This window comes from Eimeria mitis, genomic scaffold (genome assembly GCF_000499745.2).
Source record: "Eimeria mitis Houghton genomic scaffold, Emh_scaff251, whole genome shotgun sequence".
Classification (NCBI taxonomy): domain Eukaryota; phylum Apicomplexa; class Conoidasida; order Eucoccidiorida; family Eimeriidae; genus Eimeria; species Eimeria mitis.
In genome coordinates this window covers 6,628-6,934 of record NW_013570851.1, presented here as the reverse complement: position 1 = coordinate 6,934, position 307 = coordinate 6,628, and the positions used below count along the sequence as shown (strand labels likewise).

The following is a 307-nucleotide window of genomic DNA, read 5'->3' as shown; positions in this document are numbered from 1 at the left end:
GCTCGCGCTGCCGAAGCCACGAACGGAGTTTAAAGTACATCCAAAGCCTAAACCCTCGTTGCTGTTGCCAGCACTTATACGCTTTAGGGTTTAGGATCTAGGGTTTAGGGTTTAGGGTTTTGAGTTTGGTGGGGCACAGTGTTTGAGGCTAAGCGAAGATTGCGCCGTTCCTCTTACGGGCATTTCGGAGCTCTTGGAGTCGTTTGAATCGAGGGTTTAGGGTTTTAGGGTTTAGGATTTAGGGTTTAGGGTTTAGGGTTTCTGCGCAGGTGAACCTGTGGTCTGTGCTGAAAGACTGCATCGGCCG

At 50.5% G+C, this 307-nt stretch overlaps 1 protein-coding gene across 1 annotated transcript in view; it reads left to right on the top strand.

The window, feature by feature from the left end:
- The window catches only part of EMH_0005340 (oxysterol-binding protein, putative), a gene marked incomplete at both ends in the record, with an annotated part of 12,791 nt that overhangs the window by 6,580 nt on the left and 5,904 nt on the right, over positions 1–307 (top strand).